Raw genomic sequence first — 16,350 nt, 5'->3', positions numbered from 1 at the left:
AATTGCGGTGTACCTTATATGCAGACGGGTGTTTGCAAGCCGGCCGGCAATTTTTTAAGGATGTTTTATCTTCAGTTTCTTGTAAGTGTAACCTTTAATGTTTATTAAACCGATACTAGCCTGATTTACACTATGGTGAGCTTTTCTCCATTCTCTTGGGTTTTTGATTGCTGCCTGGCTCTGTATACCCGTTGATTTGAGGTCTCCTGGCTTGCCTCGGTGTATCCATAGAGAGTTGCTGCTGCTGGATCGATGTCCAGACACTGACTTATTTTACAGGCTTAATTAAGCTTGCCCTCTATGTGGTGGAGGATCACTTCAGAGGGTGGTGTCTGTGCATTAAGGAGTTTATTTCACATTCACTGTTATATCACTGGATTCATATTACTGGACTGTTTAATTTCTCATTGAGGTCTTTTCACATTTATTATAGTGAATGTAGACTCCTGGGTTTAGTAACACTTTAAAATTGCCAGTGTGAGTGCCCCCTTATAGTTGGACACACTAAAAGGTAAGAGCTGTAGCAAGATGCCCTCTGGAGTATGCCCATTGCTCTATAAAACAAAGGTGACTTGTTCTAGACCAAAGTACATAACTGCAAATGTTTGGTGAGTCGATAGATCTTCTTTGCTGCCTATTAGATTGAGTGCCTAGTAATTTAGTATTGAATTATACACTTAGTAAATTAGTCCCACTATGATCTGACAAAGCTAGTAGTAAATTGTCAGAACAGCTGCTATTTGCATGTTGCATTTGGTACAGCCATGTAATGGGCTCTTAGAAGCTTTGGCCCTTCCCCTTCCACTGTAGTGGGACCTGTCTTTCCCACCATAGTTGGTAACAGAGGTCATGTTCCCTGATTGGAGGGTGTTCTTTCCTAATCAAATTAAAATATCTCTGCTGCTAGGAGGAGTAGGTCATACTGCAGAAGCAGTGAAGAAAGCAGACCTACGTCATGGTGGCAGGAAAGAAACTCATGGGTGGTAAATTTGGACTGTGCAGTGATATCCTGTATACATAAAAAATATCTTTACATTGTAGAATGACTTCCTACTTTTGTGTTGCGGGAACATGTACATTAATGCACTCTTTACCATAACCCACTGCAATGGGTGAACAGAGTGCAGTGAGATGTGTTGGTGAGCAGAGAACACAAAGAGGCCAAGGTGAATAAAAACAGTGTATTAAGAAAGCCCCAATAATGCACAATTTTGCCTGGTGGGTAGGCACAGCCAACTGGAGCCACTTACAAAACAGTAGCAGAGGAACGTTTTCTTAAAATGATGCCAACAGCTTCAGCAGTGAGAAGATGGCCCACACCCAAATGGGAGGCTTCCTGAGAGGAGATAGCATAGTCCTTGCACTTCCCCTACTTTTCTGGAACCTGCCGCTCTACACTGTCCCTGACAGAGAGGGGACGTGTCCCTACACTAACCACACACAATGAGTGCCAAATCAGAGGATTAGGGCCTTAAATATGTTCTGGCCTCACTCAAAATGCCATGGAGGTCACAAGGGGCACCTGCGTCCAATTGGACAGCTGCTCCTCTGGTGTTTGCAGGACATCATAGAGGAAACAAGCTCCTCATTACTTTTCTCTCCTTCTGTATTGCCACTTTGGTCGAGCGCCACCTACAGCAGGGAGTACAGACTGCACCTGCCAACAAATGCACATCACTTGCATTGGTACATTGTAGTGCCATTCATTCGAAATGGCACCCACCTCACCTTGCCAACTGAAACGAAAGGCAATGCATTAATGTGTTTTGCGGTGCGCTGCATGAAAAGGAACATGTTCGTTTTGTGGGACAATGTGGTGCATTGCCAGACCTTTTTTTTTTTTAATGGGCTGCCTAACACAGCTCGTGTTATTGTGCGAATTAAAAAAAAAAATGAATCCTGAGCTTTTTAGGAGATTGTGCAGAATAAAATGAGGTAAAGCACTCCTAAAGTGCCGAGGTTTGAACTGGCAATCATAAGAATGAGCTTGGTTTTAGGATTCATCATTTATAGCAATGCCAGAATTAATGTACAGTGATTAAAAATGGATAGATAGAAAAAAAAATGTTTTTGATCATCTACTAATTAATTCCAGTATAAATACCACTTTATTTTTCATTATTTTCTATTTCTTTTGTTCTATCAAAAAAAAATGGAAAAAATAAATAGGAAACCAAAAGTATTAATGCAGATAATTAAGATCTGAAGTGCAATAGGACAAATAACAAAAACCCCATCTGTTGACATAAATATGAGAGCAGACTGTGTGCGATTATTCCACATCTGTCATTCATGTCTGCTCAGCGAGAATAAGACTCAAATATCATTTTTTTCTTCTCTTTTGGCTCCCCATTCAGGATCTCGTTGTCAGCTAATATATTGCCCATTGGTGACTATTAATAAAACAATTTGCGTTGCTGAACTTACAAGACTAAGACTGCAAAGAGTATTGAAAATCGAGTAATATGATTTCATTTTAATCAGCTGTCTGAAGCATAATGAGCTCTCAGCTTTCATAAATGTGTCTAGTGCCTAAAATGACAAAGCTCAATTTCCTAAAACTGATGCTTTCTAGCGATAGCGAGCTTAAGTGATAGCCGACGTAAATGGACAAAGGAAAAAAAAAAAAAACACAAATATCCATTTTATACTAATGGGATTATTTAAAGATCATTGTATGGTCATAGGGCAAGGCAAAAAGTCAAAGCGACGAGAGGAGACGTCTGTGGAGCAGGTCTGGGGGCACTTATTTCCATTTCATCGCCCCCGGGCGGAATTTGTATTGCTATTATCTCGATGCATTAGAAGGCAAATTCTCGGAATGCTGTAGATCACCCCGGTGTCAGCTAGTGATCTGTTTTTGCTTTGTTAAACACTAGCAGTCATTAGTAGAAGTGATCCATGCTTAAAGGCAAAAATATTGAACAAGTATATTTTTTCAATTCTAGGTAATGTAAGGGCTCTCATTATAGTGCCCCCAAGCTTTAAGACAGTGGACAATTTCCATATTTTAAAGTGGCCCTTAACTCAAAATGTGAAGATTTGCTATCCTATAGGGAACATTTAGAGATGTTAATTGGACCTAAGCAGAACCCTGAAAAATGTTTTTCTCATCTTGAACTCCTCCTGAAAAATAGCAGTGTACTTTTTGTGCCTTGAGCCTCATATGTGTATATTTGCAATGTGAGATCATCTAAGGCACCGCTGCTTATGGCTGCTAGTCTCGGGGATTTAGGGTTCAAACTTTTTATTGGCTTTTCTTGACATAGTACAAGAAAGAAGAGAAAAGAGAATAAAAAAAAAAAACAATCAAATCATAACAAATATGTTAACAATTAACAAATCAAGTAAGAAGAAGACTATAGAAATATGACTGAAAAAAAAAAAAAAAGAAAAATAATAGGGACATAGTAAATATCAAAATTCCAAGGTACATATGAAAATGCTAACAATATCATATATTTAGACTAATACAGGGGGTCCCCGAGTTACGAACCTGTTAGGGACTTCCTGCTTGTTCTTAAGTCACATTTGTTCGTAAGTCGGAAGCGCATGCGCACAACGGCAGAGACGTAATTTTCCGATGTTTTCCGATGTTCTGTCAAGTAGCCGCGCATGCACAGATGTCGTTTTCCGATGTTTTCCAATGTGCCGCCGTCGAAAATTGGCCGCGCATGGGCAGAACGTCACCTACCTCCCGTTCGTAAGTAGGAGTCGTTCGCAAGTCGGAGGTTCGTAACTCTGGGACCCCCTGTATCTTGTTTAAACAAGATATTAAATGGATCAGTATACAGAACAGTATTTATGTAATATAATACGTTTCATTGTTATTGATAACTAATCAAATGAATAGGGTTCTTAAAATGTGGTCAAAATAAAAGAAATCAGAAGAAAAAAAAGGGAAGATAAGAAAGAAGGGGGTGGGTAAGACAAGGGTAGTGAAGATTTTCCTCTTACAGATCTCTAGTATTTATAGATATATATTGTAGCCAAGGTCACCACGTATTTTCAAAATTTTCTAAATTAGTTATGTAAAATTCAGGTCATTCTATCTTTGATCATGACCCAATTCAACTTTTGTATGACATAATCAAATGTTACTGCTGATTGATTCCAACAACATGCAATGGCTATTCTAGAGGCCAGGATTATATAGGAAATTAAAGAGGTTGTAAACCTCCGAATAAACAAACAAACAAAAAAACAAACAAACCCGCAAGACAAAGGCATAATGAGCTAGTATTGCATACTAGCTCATTATGAAATACTTACCTTAGAACGATGCCCTGCAGTGCCCCCTGCACTCCGCTCCCACGGCCGACATTATTCACTGGAGTTACTTCTGGCGCTGTGATTGGCCGGAGACCTGATGACATCACTCCCGCGCACGAGCGTGAGAGCCGCCGGTCACGGCACGTGTCCTGAAAAAATGGCACCAGCAGACTGTTTCTTCAGTGCGTATGCGCTGATGACGTCGGCAGCAGCCTCTATAGTGAGTATCTCCTAAACTGTGCAAGTTTAGGAGATATTTACAGTACCTACAGGTAAGCCTCAGTATAGGCTTACCTGTAGGTACAAGTGGTGTAGCAAAGTTTACAACCACTTTAAGTGTTTAGTATGTTTAGGGAAACTCTCAAATTTGTGAGCAATTTCTGGGGATCTAATAGGATTTACATTTGTAATTTAATGTGTAAAGTCAAATATTTTGATTCAAAATTTACATATTTTGGGACTTTGCCACCAAATGTTTGCCATAGAACCTTTTTGACCACAATTTCTAAAACATTTAGAAGAGATTTGTTTATTCATTTTAGCTATGCTCGATGTGACTATGTACCATCGCAATGGTGTTTTATAATTAGATTCCACTAAAGTCATATTGATCGAAATCTTAGAGAGAATATTGATTATTCTGTGCCATTCTGGAAGTTCCCAAGAAAAGTTAAGATCCCTTTCCTAGTGTTTGTCAGGGGAGATTTGAAGCAAGATTGGGTGATATCACTACCTTGCTGTTCTCTGTTCTCCTTGCTGGAGGAAAAAGCCTTGGCCTGAGGCCCTTCTGCTTCATTCATGATGTTGTTTGTTGTGCTATCTGCCCCTCTCCTTTTGCTTCTGGATTATCACACTGCCAGTCATCAGATCACCATTATTCAGGAGGTTAGCTCAGATATGAGGAAACAACTCACGTTTCTACCAAGATGGCTACTTGCACACATAGAGACACAGTGCAGTACAGGCCAGTAATGGAGAAAAGATCAGCTGCCAAAACCACAGGCAATACTGGTAAATAGTAATTTCTAATATTCATTGGGCACATGCCAGGGTGCTATTCAGAACAAACATGAGCATGTGCTGAAAAGGAGACAGCAGGAAAAAAATGTTTGTGTGTGCTGAAGACCTGGCCATGCTCGTTTGTGTAGGAATGTGCGCAGGTGCACATGTATTATGCCAATGCTCATGCCTGTAAGTGTTAGGGTGGGCGTGCGCACTGGCGCAGGATCACATACATTTGCTGCCAGAACTGGCGCCAAACGTCCTATATAAGGACAGTCGCTGAACTCAGACTTTATTGGATGATCTTCAGCTACCAGTACTTCTGTGTTTTCCGCATCCTTTGGACTACCTATTACTGATCCAGCTTTCCTCTGCACCTACCTGCTTCCTGATCCCTCGTTTTTACCCCAGCTTGCTCTAAGGACTCCTCTTCTCTTGTTCTTCTGTGCATGACTCTGGCTTGCTCCCCTGGATCCTTGTGTATGACCTCGGCTCTGTTCTTGACCATGCTCCTGCCTTCTCTCTGGCTTTCCTTCCTGTGTATGACATCAGCATCCATCCTGACTACATTTTTTCAGTCCAGTCCTTCCAGTCTCATCTTGCCACTTCCTCAGGTGCCACCTCACCTGTGGTCACGGCCCTGATCCTGCCACATCTCCAGGGGCAATGATGATATGATATGATAGATTAATTTAGTGATAATTGTATTTTTCTTTCTTCTTTTTTGGTGTGTACCATATATATTTAAAATTTTACCTTTACTTCACTGTTAATAATTTCTGTAAAGTAATGAAACTAATGAAGGGCTTTTGTAACTCCCAGGAGGTATTTTAAGCCCACTTGTACCTTCCACATTGACTCAATGTGTATTTTGCCAAAAATTGTGAAATGTCACGCAAATTTCCAAATTTTTGCCAAAATTTGTAGCAATACAAACTCTCAATTTCTCTCAGTGGCAGCAGTATCTTGACAGCTGATGAGGAAAAGAGATGATCTTTGTCTCATACTGCTGGCTTCAGTTGCCTAATAAATGCCAACCTTGAAATTCCCTACCAGGTTGCGCAATAGTCACAGCTTGGGGCCATTTATCTATACTGGCCTGCACCTACAATTACATACCTTTGCCATGCCATTCCTAAAAATGATCTGTATATGTACAGTGGGGACGGAAAGTATTCAGACCCCCTTAAATGTTTCACTCTCTGTTATATTGCAGCCATTTGCTAAAATCATTTAAGTTCATTTTTTTCCTCATTAATGTACACACAGCACCCCATATTGACAGAAAAACACAGAATTGTTGACATTTTTGCAGATTTATTAAAAAAGAAAAACTGAAATATTACATGGTCCTAAGTATTCAGACACTTTGTTCAGTATTTAGTAGAAGCACCCTTTAGATCTAATACAGCCATGAGTCTTTTTGGGAAAGATGCAACAAGTTTTTCACACCTGGATTTGGGGATCCTCTGCCATTCCTCCTTGCAGATCCTCTCCAGTTCTGTCAGGTTGGATGGTAAACGTTGGTGGACAGCCATTTTTAGGTCTCTCCAGAGATGCTCAATTGGGTTTAAGTCAGGGCTCTGGCTGGGCCATTCAAGGACAGTCACGGAGTTGTTGTGAAGCCAATCCTTCGTTATTATAGCTGTGTGCTTAGGGTCATAGTCTTGTAGGAAGGTAAACCTTTGTCCCAGTCTGAGGTCCTGAGCACTCTGGAGAAGGTTTTCGTCCAGGATATCCCTGTATTCGGCCGCATTCATCTTTCCCTGGATTGTAACCAGTCGTCCTGTCCCTGCAGCTGAAAAACACCCCCACAGCATGATGCTGCCACCACCATGCTTCACTGTTGGGACTGTATTGGACAGGTGATAAGCAGTGCCTGGTTTTCTCCACACATACCGCTTAGAATAAAGGCCAAAAAGTTCTAGACCAGAGAATCTTATTTCTCACCATCTTGGAGTCCTTCAGGTGTTTTTTTAGCAAACTCCATGCGGGCTTTCATGTGTCTTGCACTGAGGAGAGGTTTCCGTCGGGCCACTCTGCCATAAAGCCCCGACTGGTGGAGGGCTGCAGTGATGGTTGACTTTCTACAACTTTCTCCTATCTCCCGACTGCATCTCTGAAGCTCAGCCAGCTCTAAGAAGGGTTCTGGTCCTCCAAAACGTCTTCCATTTAAGGATTATGGAGGCCATTGTGCTCTTAGGAACCTTAAGTGCAGCAGAAAATTTTTGTAACCTTGGCCAGATCTGTGCTTTGCCACAATTCTGTCTCTGAGCTCTTCAGGCAGTTCCTTTGACCTCATGATTCTCATTTGCTTTGACATGCACTATGAGCTGTAAGGTCTTATATAGACAGGTGTGTGGCATTCCTAATCAAGTCCAATCAGTATAATCAAACACAGCTGGACTCAAATGAAGGTGTAGAACCATCTCAAGGATGATCAGAAGAAATGGACAGCACCTGAGTTAAATATATGAGTGTCACAGCAAAGGGTCTGAATACTTAGTACCATGTGATATTTCAGTTTTTCTGTTTTAATAAATCTGCAAAAATGTCAACAATTCTGTCAATATGGAGTGCTGTGTGTACATTAATGAGAAAAAAAATGAACTTAAATGATTTTAGCAAATGGCTGTAATATAACTAAGGGTGAAAAATTTAAGGGGGTCTGAATACTTTCCGTCCCCACTGTAGATAGGCATAGGCCAGTGTTATAATACAGAACATTTGCACTGAGTTATTTACTTTTATTAAGCTGCTGCTTCAACCTGTTTTCGGGATGTGTTAACCGGCTGTCAGAGCAATTCACAGCTCGGCCCCCAAAGCCATACATTTGCAAAAAAATTAGCAAATTAATAAGCCTGCTAATTTCTCCCAGACCTTCCCTGACCCACTCAGCAATGGTGGAAAGTATTAGCTCTTGAAAAAAGGATGAGCTGCGTGATTTGTCTAAGCCAACATTTCGCTGATGGGGGAACTCTCAATTTTACTTCTTGTGCTGTTTAAGTGCATATACAAGTGTAGCGCTGTGGATTAAAAAGCTAGTAAAATAATAAAAATAAAGGAAAAACGTCTATGTCAAACAACCGTAGTTGCAAATTATGTTAATCTTCACAGATAAAGAAAATAGACAAAAATAAACAAAATAAAGTCTCTGATGTTTCTTCAGATGTTTTTAAAGGTTTGAAGAGAACTGGTGTTAGTCCAAAGGTATGTATAGTTCCTTATTCACCACGTGGATAATACATGCAAACGAGTGATGAACCCTCCACATAAGGAAAAATGAAGGCTTACCAGAAGGATTGAACTCATAAGAACATACGTTCAATGAGTCAATCAAGCTTGTAACCCCAACGGGTAATCAAAGAGAAGAGCCTTGCGATTGGATGGTGGTAAGGCTTCAGTATATGTCCACACTTCTGATGGAACTCAAGGTAAATGGCAAACCTTCCCACGGGTCATCTCAGATGGATAATCCATATATGAATAAAGAAGGGGAGCCACATAGCATAATACCGTTTGGAAAAACAGATTTATTAAAATAAGTAAACAACTTACATTTCGGTAGTAAGAAAAGCGCTTCAAATTAAAATTATGGCAGGCAGTGGAGTCTCCCGACGCGTTTCGTCTCAAAAGACTTCTTCTTTTCTTCAGAAGTCTTTTGAGACGAAACGCGTCGGGAGACTCCACTGCCTGCCATAATTTTAATTTGAAGCGCTTTTCTTACTACCGAAATGTAAGTTGTTGTTTACTTATTTTAATAAATCTGTTTTTCCAAACGGTATTATGCTATGTGGCTCCCCTTCTTTATTCATATATGGATTATCCATCTGAGATGACCCGTGGGAAGGTTTGCCATTTACCTTGAGTTCCGTCAGAAGTGTGGACATATACTGAAGCCTTACCACCATCCAATCGCAAGGCTCTTCTCTTTGATTACCCGTTGGGGTTACAAGCTTGATTGACTCATTGAACGTATGTTCTTATGAGTTCAATCCTTCTGGTAAGCCTTCATTTTTCCTTATGTGGAGGGTTCATCACTCGTTTGCATGTATTATCCACGTGGTGAATAAGGCATACCTTTGGACTAACACCAGTTCTCTTCAAACCTTTAAAAACATCTGAAGAAACATCAGAGACTTTATTTTGTTTATTTTTGTCTTTTTTCTTTATCTGTGAAGATTAACATAATTTGCAACTACGGTTGTTTGACATAGACGTTTTTCCTTTATTTTTATTATTTTACTAGCTTTTTAATCCACAGCGCTACACTTGTATATGCATTTGTAATTTGACAAAATCCTTATTTGTTGTGTGAGCTGCTTCCTTTGTTTGGTAAGCGCAGGGTTACATTTTTATCTTTTCTTGTGCTGTTTAAGTGACATTAAAAAAAAACAAAAAAGATCTACTTGTATAGTTTTCTTTTCAGTGTGATTTTGGGCATATATTTTTGTGTAGTTTAGCTTTTTTTTTCCTTTTTGTGTATTTGTTAATTATGCAATGTTGTTTTCAATTTTTACATTTCTTTCTGTTTTTGTTTTACAAAAAAGGGAGTTTCTGTAATCCTTAGTAGCTATTTCAAGCCAATCACACCCTTAAAAACCAACAAAAAACACCTTAAGTTTACCTTCTCCAATCAATCCAATGCATTTCACTAAAAAGGTGACATTTCTCCACACACTACTGTTTTCACCAAAATTTCAGGGAAAGAGAAACTCTCAATTCACTCATCCCTAGTACTGAGAATCTGAAAGGAAATTGAAAGGAAAAGACAGAAAAATTTGTTTCATTGAATTTTCCCTCCATCTCTGTTCTTTAGCTCCTCAGAACAAAGCATAAAATAGCTGAAGAGTATATAAGCCTAAGGACTAAGTCATAGTATATTGAAGCTTATCAGTCCTGAGATTTGGTGGCTTCATTCATTTTCTTTTTTCACCTGGTGATCCTGCCATTAGCACACTTCCTGCGCAAGGGTACAACGCTTACTCATTGTACTGCTTCTATTGAGAAGCAGTGTTGTCACCCTAGGACAGGATTATAGAATACTTCCCTACCACCTCTTCTCTGTAACATGGGGGAAGTGATCTGTGGTCCACAGAGAGAGTCGGGAAAAACACTAACGGATAACAGTGCAGCACACAGAGAGCACGGGTTTTAGTGGATTGCTGGTAGGATCAACAGGTACTTTTGCCCTATTGAAGAGATATAACAAAGCACTTTTCTATGATATAAGTCACAGACCAAAAGGAAGAGAATAAGAGAAGTTCAGTGTCAACTTTATACTTTTTACTCTCTTTGGTAGCCCTCCTTAATATTATTAGTATTATATAATGCCAATATGTTGAACAGTCCCTGTCTGTACCTTTCTTAGCAGCACATACATCTCCTGAGGTCCTGATTTATTACTTCACTCTTGTATGATTTTTTTTTTAATATAAATGTTTATTGTAGACCAAATCAGCATTACAATGTCATGATCAATAGAAGTACATCCATACACACACAAAGAAGAGGAGGAAGTCTGTATCAATCCAGGGATCTAATCCCCAATCCGGTGTATTACATTCTAGAATTTTACAGAATTATTCCTAACCTCAACCAGGGTTCTCCACCAGCATCGTCTTCCCACATCCTATTCCCTTACATATAGCCTACATAACTGAGAGGTGTGATATTGTCGGGGGGGTGGAAGAAAGGAGGGTGAGCAAGAATGAGAGACGAGATGAGACTATCTCTCCCACATTTTCTCCTTAAGGTCCGCCACAACTATTTTAGTCATTAGTGTCTATCCACCCCGACAGACCTTATCGAATTTCCCTGGGCACTGCCTGCTGTGATATGTGAGCCTGTAGAGGGGCAGTACTGAGTTTACTGAAAGGCGCCAAAAGTCACACATATGTGGCTCCGCTGACTTCCATCTTAGGAGTATTTCCCTTCTAGCATAGAACAGGTAGAATGTCATACAAAGCTTAGCATACCTGTCTTGCTGCACCTCATCCAAATGACTCAGTAAGAGAGTTAGGGGGTTCAGTGGAATCTGCGTCCCAATTACTGCACTTAAGGTATCAGTGACTGCCTCCCAATAAGGTCGGAGTTTGGGGCAGGATCAGACCATATGCGAAAATGAGCACACCTCCTGCCTACACCTGGGGCACAACGGGTCTCGCTGAGGATATATTCGGGCTAGTCTCTGTGGGGTGTAGTAGGCGCTGTGTCGGAACTTGAGTTGAATAAATCTGTCTTTTGCAGCTATCATAGAGGGGATAAAAGTGGACACTCATTCCTCCCATTCCTCGTCACCAAGAGTCTGCATGTCTGCTCTCCACTTGTCCAAAGACAGGGTCGGTTTGATGTTGTGGGCTACTGTCAAGTAAAGGTATAGAGAGGAGAGGGGTTTCCCCATCGTACTAGAGATTAATAGACACTCTATGGAATCCGACTCCAAAATTATTGTCTCCGAGAACTGGGCCCCAAAAGCATGTCGTAGTTGCCAATATCTAAATTCCCATGAGCTGGGTATCGAGTAAAGGGTTTTCAATTCCTGAAATGTCATGAGTTTTCTGTCTTTGGTGATATGTTTCAAAGTTGTTATCCCTTTCCTTGCCCACAGTGAGGGGTCCGGTAAGGTATTTAGATGGGATAACACTGGATAACCCAATAAGGGCATGTGAGGGAATACGTGAAAGGGTTTTCTATACACTACTCTAGCATCCTGCCAGGCCCTTATCGTGGTCTTCATAAGGGCAGTTAAGGAGGGATCAGCCTGCACCCCCCAAAACGCCAGCTTGCTCAAAGCTGCATATAAACCCAGAATAGCCACTTCTAATGAAACTGCTGGGTTTTGTCTGGGCTGGGAGAACCACCGGGGAACAGTAACAAGGACGGTTACTGTTCAATAATAAATGTGGGAATTTGGGAGCACCGGACCCCCTCCCGAGAGGGGTAGGTATAATATTTGCTTTGCCACCCTAGGGGGCTTTCCAGCCCAGACAAAGGACACCAGCAGCCCCTCAACCAATTGAAGAAGCCTTTGGGAATATGCGGCGGAGTATTCCTAAAGAAATATAGAAATGTAGGTAAATACACCATTTTCAGTAGGTTTACCCCGCCTACAGGTGTCAAGGGGATAGAGCGACATGCTGCAAATTTGGTGGTGACCTTCGACATAAGGGGGTTTTATGTTTCTCCCAATGTAGTCTCCTATCTCACTGGTAACTTTAACCTAAATACGTGAACTCTTTTACCCAATTAATCTGTGTCTGGGTGTCAGGTCGAGCGGGTGACGGATGAAGTGAGAAAAGTACAGACTTATCCCAGTTGATGCATATGCCTGAGTAGCCACTGAATTGATCAAATAGGAACAGCATGGTGCGGAGAGATGTGGATGCGTCAGCTAGATACAGCAGAGCATTATCCGCATAGAGAGACAGTTTTTCTTCAATTGGCCCAACCTGTATACCCCGCACTTCCCTGTCAGCTCGGATCAGGATGGCCAGAGGTTCTAATGCCAGAGCAAACAGTTCTAGGTATAGGGGGCACCCCTGCTTCGTTCCACGGCACAACGGAAATGGCTCCGACAGACAACCATTCATTTGGACTTAGCTTGCGGATTGGCATACAACATCTTTAACCATGACTTAAATTTAGGGCCAAAGCCAAATCTGGAGAGAACTTCCCACAGATATCTCCATTCAATGAAGTCAAAGGCCTTCTCCACGTCCAGAGAGGCCACTACCCCCCGCGCTATCCTGACTTGCTCTAGCAATGTGGGTGAAGAGTCTCCTAATGTTGATATCTGTGCCTCTGCCCGGCATAAATCCTGTTTGGTCGGGTGGACAAGGGCTGTTATGACTGTGTCAGTCAGTCTGTTGGCTGATATTTTGGCTAGTATTTTTGCGTATACATTTAATAGGGAGATAGGGTGATAGGAGGAGCACAGGGAGCGGTCCTTCCCCGCCTTAGGGATCACTACAATGACCACCACTTCCATAGATTTGGGAAGGGTCTCCCCTTCCGCCAAAGTAACCATCATGGTGTGGAATCTGACTGCGAGGACATCTGCATATTGTTTGTAGAGCTCCACTGCAATACCATCAGGGCCAGGGGTCCTGCCTGATTGCAGTGTTTTGAGAGCCTTGAGTATTTCCTCTACCGTGATAGACCCGTCTAGTCTGTTCTTATAAGTGGCAGTCAGAACTGGAATGTCTATGACCTCTAAGTAGGACGTCAACTCGTCTTCCCTATAAGTCACACGGGATCTATAGATTGATTGGTAATATGAGAAAAAGCATCGGTTAATCTCTTCAGGGACATAGTGGAAGTCACCATTAGGGCCAAGAATGTGGGGTATTCTAATCCTGCCTGACTACTCTTTAGAGAGCCAGGCCATAAATTTCCCCGATCTCTCTCTCTGCTCAAATATGCGTTAGGATTGTGCCAGTAGCTTCTTCTGAGTGAGGAAGACACAGAGGTAGAGGACCTCTCTAGTCAGAGACTGTAGTCGGGCATAGTGGTGGGGTTCTCGAGATCTAACATAGAGCGCTTCCTGAGTGCCAGCTTCAGATTCAGCCTTAATCAAAGCAGCCCTTCTCTCTTTCCTAACCTTAGCAATGATGGTCTGGTACTGCTCTCTCGTAAATGCCTTAAAGGCATCCCACACCACCAAGGCATCCGCTGAACCCAGGTTGACCACCCAATAGCCCTCCAACTCTTTCCTGAATTGTGTGTCTACCTCCGGGTCCGAGACCCAGAACCTAGAGAGCCTCCAGAGCTTGTCTGTGGGGGGCGTCCGAGGTGCATAAGCTCAAGAATAGGGGTGCGTGGTCCGATATACCTCTGGGCAGTATTTTGACTTCCTGCACCTTAGGCAGGACAGACCTCCCAGCGAATATTAGATCAATGCGGGAAAAAGACATGTGGGACGGGGAGTGACAGGTAAAGGCTCAAGACTGAGGGTGTCACCATCTCCATACATCCGTCAGGTCATAGGTCTCCACCTATGTCGCCAGTCCAGAGTAGTGGGATCAGCCAGTCTGTCCATGCCTGGGTCAGGAGCCATATTAAAATCACCCAGCATCACCACATCTGAAGCAAACTCTGCTATCTTGGTGGTTATTTCGTTTAATAGTTGTAGCGATGCTGGTGGAGGCAAATATAGACCCACAATAGACCATGTCAGGGAAAGAATTCTAGCATATATAATAACATATCTGCCATCCGGGTCCAGAGCCAAGTCCAAAAGTCAGAAGGGGAGCGTCTTATGTACCAGAACGCTAACACCCCGTGCGAAATTGGAGTAGGTGGAATGATAGTGGTGGCCCACCCACGTTTTTTTAAGGGCAAGAGTCCTGCTACCTACTAAATGAGTTTCCTGGAGTATGCAGATGTGAGGGCTATATGATTTAATAAATTGGAACACCAGTGACTGTTTTACTGGGAAGTTCAGTCCCCTGGTGTTTCAAGACAGAATGTTAAGGGCGGACATAAGTGCTGGGGCATACAGGAGAGTAAGGATTATGTGGTTGAGACCATGCCAGACTCAGCAGTTGGACCCGAATGGAGCAATCACAATGCCTATGCAATGCTGAGGTATTCAATATAAAAGGTGATAAACGAACGATCATCATAAACATCTTAAGCTGTGACGATAAAAAACAAAAAGAAACAGCCCTTAGTGGACAACAATCCCCCCCCACCCCGCCCATTCCCTCAAAACTGGGAAGGGCTTCCAATCCCAACTCAGCACGCTGGCTGCAAAGGGGGGACCCATGCAAGAAGTGACCTGCACACCTCCAGATCTCATTGTAGTGGGGGGAGAAGCGGGCATCAGGAAGTAGAGTGCACAGCATGTCCTCCACAAAGCCCGTCGGGTTTTCCCTCTCAGCTCCTTCAGGCAGGCCAATTATACAAAGGTTGTTTCTTCTGTTCCTGTTCTTTGTGTCCTTTGCCCTGTACTCAAGGGCCTTCACTTTAGTCTGGAAAGTGCAGAGGGCAGCTGATTGTTCCGGGACATCATCCTCCGTTTGACCGATCCGCTGCTCGGTCTCTGTCACTCTGGAGAGGAGCTTATCCATGTCTTGAAGTATGAGGCCTACATCCATCTGTACTGCCTCAATCTTGGCGGTAAGGGTGGATTGAAAAGTAGCGATGGCCACCATCACATCCGCAAGCCACAGTGGCCTAGAGTCAGCCAACTCCATGGGGCTTGTCTGCAAAACCACGTGGGAGCAGCACCTGGATCGTGTCTCCACGTGAGCACAGGGAGACGGCGGTGGATTTTCTGCTATTGGAGGGAAACTAATCCTCTTTCCCTTACCGGACTGCGCGCCCGATGATCTGCACCTGATCCAGGTGTTGTCGGGGCAGAAATTAGGGGATTTTAGCCCATGGATTTGGAGATTTGCCAGAAAGCCAGCAGAGCTTGTGGAGAAAGCAGCCGTTCACATCACCATCTTGGACACGCCCCTCTTGTACGATTTTTAATCTCCTTTGACAAAAAGGAATTAACATCACTTAGCATGTGATGCAGATCAGAGGACTGTAATATGAAAATCATTATTATAATAGATTATATTATAAGAAGAACTTCAAAACTACTCAAGAACTGTCTATACATATTTGCCCTTCAGAGATAGGCAAGGAATAATGTTTAAAGCTAAACTTCATACAAACAACCAAATATACAGATGAAATACATACAACTTTTTTTGTAGTTTATTTGCTGGTATAACTTGGGTAGGGTGTGGGTAAACCTTGGGATACTCCAAACTAGCAGAAATACAATAATGGAGGACACTTCTAACAGTGCTGTCTCTTCAGGGTGCAGCCACGCTCTTGTATTCAGTATCTGGTGAATTGGAACTCAGGGGACTCCTGAGTCAGCAAACTGGAATGAGCTCTCAAAGGTGACTAGGATAGTTTCTAGGATCTTTAAGGCTTGTACTCACTTTGCCCTTTGCTCTGTACAGAATGCCTCCAGCTCGGATCCTCTGTGGAGTTCCTGCACTGATTTCAGGGGCTCTGGACGTGGGTCCCCTAGCTCTAGCTGGAGTTGAGACCCAGATAGCCTTTTCCAAA

This window comes from Aquarana catesbeiana, linkage group LG07, assembly GCF_042186555.1.
Source record: "Aquarana catesbeiana isolate 2022-GZ linkage group LG07, ASM4218655v1, whole genome shotgun sequence".
In the NCBI taxonomy this organism is placed as follows: Eukaryota; Metazoa; Chordata; class Amphibia; order Anura; family Ranidae; genus Aquarana; species Aquarana catesbeiana.
This window is presented reverse-complemented; position numbering follows the sequence as displayed.